The sequence below is a fragment of the Fukomys damarensis genome, unplaced genomic scaffold (assembly GCF_012274545.1).
Source record: "Fukomys damarensis isolate Sample0158 unplaced genomic scaffold, DMR_v1.0_HiC HiC_scaffold_30, whole genome shotgun sequence".
In the NCBI taxonomy this organism is placed as follows: Eukaryota; Metazoa; Chordata; class Mammalia; order Rodentia; family Bathyergidae; genus Fukomys; species Fukomys damarensis.
Window position 1 is genome coordinate 29,540,964 of NW_022900942.1, and position 2,129 is coordinate 29,543,092.

The window sequence follows — 2,129 nt, forward strand, 5'->3', positions numbered from 1 at the left end:
TTACTTTTGTCTTTTAAATAAATATGACCTTTTTATTTATTTCTTTTAACATTGTAAATATTCTCATTTTAGTCTTTTTTGATATACCATTAATTCTTCTGTTTCTGAATATTGATTATTTTCTTTAACATTAGATTTCTTTTCTTGTTTTGTTTTGTTTTTTTTCCTGCAGAATTATCCATTTGTCCATTTGTTTGTTTGTTTGTTTTTTCTCTGTTCCTGGCTTCCTTTCTCATGTTATTCATCTTCCTGTGCTCTTTCTTCTCAGCTATAATTTGTTGAGAATGACACCCAGTCAACCTCCAGGTCACATTAGGATGTGTTCTTTCTGTTCAGTCATGATTTGAGAAATAGCAAAACAAACACAATCATCAGCAGGGTTGGCTCAGTTTGTCAATTTATCTCCTCATCTTCCTGAGCCTACATTGTCCTATGAAGCTACAATTGTATGCAGCATGTCAGCATGTCAACCTTATTTCAGGCATTGGTAGGCTTACCTCCATTCTTGGCTTCCAGCTGTAAGCTTGGCTAGGTATTTCCTCTGTCTCGGTGCCATTCACTCTGAGATGCCACTGCCTGCTTCCAGAGTTAGAATTTGCACATTCATCCTTAATGACACTTTTGTTCTGCTTTCATTTGTGATCCACAGATATGTTTATATCTTTTTTATGTCTACCAACCTAATTTTAGTTACCTCTTTCTGAATTTCCTCTGGAACTGCCAACTGTTTGAAACAGAGGGTTTTATTAAACCATAAATTCACTTAGACATTTTATTTAAAATTGCTGAAAATTTGCTTAAATCTATTTTTTATCTTTCCTTTCATGTGATAAGAACTATGCATGCTCTTGGCTCTCGTGATCATATTAGATGAAGGAATACAAAAGCAATATAGAGAGAAGAAGGAAAGGAATAATATGAAAAATAGAAGAGAATGAACAATATTTAGTGCTTTCTGAAAGAGGATGAAATGATTAAAATAATTAATGATCGTATGATTAACTCCAAAGTAGAACAGGCTTGGGCAAGGTTCTACCAATACTACAGCCTTATTTCTTCGTGATTTTCTTAGTTCAGCCTTTCTTTGACCCACAGTTGTAAGAAATCTATTAGCAGCAACTTTTCATCCACATTTAGTGAGAGAAAGCGGGGAGGAGAATGACTTCTTAAAACTCTCAAAAGTAGACAAACAGTGCTCGCTTTGGCAACACATACACTAAAATCGGAACGACAGAGAGAAGATTAGCAGGGCCCCTGTGCAAGGATGACATGCAAATTCGTGAGGCGTTCCATATTTTTCAAATTTCTAAAACAGAAATAAAAAGAGTAGACAAACATCCTTAGAAGTCTCTAATAACCCTCTAAATGGGTCTCTTTGGATAAAACCACATTGCACATTAATTCCTAAACAAAGGACTTGCAAGGGAGCTAGGATTATCCTCAGGCCAACCTATCCCATCCTCTAACCAGGAGCCAGTTCCTCTAACTGTACTGCTCAAAGATGTAGCATGGAGAGTGAAGAGTGAATCAGAATATCCACTCCAACATGTAATGAATGTATCCTTTAACACTGGCATATACATTATTTGACTGCATACGGAAGAGTTTATAAGTTTAAATTAAATGCCATTATCTAGGGTTGGTTAAAGAAATATGTTTTACTTGGAAACAGCCCATTTGCCCATCAGTTGGAAACTGGATAAAGATGTGGTTTTTCTATAAAATGGGATATTACTCAGCCATAAAGAATGAGAAATTAGATTCATTCATAGGAAAATGGATACATATTGAGGATATACTCCTAAGTGAAATAAATAAGTCACACATGTGTAAAGACCAAATAGTTTCTCTGGTGTGAATAAACTATAATAGTACATAAGATCCTAATGATATAATGGACAATGTGAAATAGGAGGAAGGGCTAAAGGTGTAGGGAAAGTGGGAAGGGTAGGGGAAAGGTAATAAGGGAAAAGAAAAAATACGAGAAAATGAAAAAAAAAAAGGAAATGAAGTGTTTGTAAAGGGGGAGGGGAGGAGCAAGTGAAGGGAGGGCAGGGACATGGGGAAAAAATGAGAACCAAGACCAGTCATATAAAGATACAAGATCCCAGTAATGAATGTAACTCTAC

At 35.6% G+C, this 2,129-nt stretch overlaps 1 non-coding gene across 1 annotated transcript; it reads left to right on the forward strand.

Annotated features, from left to right (window-relative positions):
* Positions 1-1,192: 1,192 nt before the first annotated feature.
* Positions 1,193-1,299, forward strand: LOC117283828. Its single transcript, XR_004514845.1, has one exon. It is a non-coding gene; the product is annotated as a U6 spliceosomal RNA (small nuclear RNA).
* Positions 1,300-2,129: the final 830 nt, after the last annotated feature.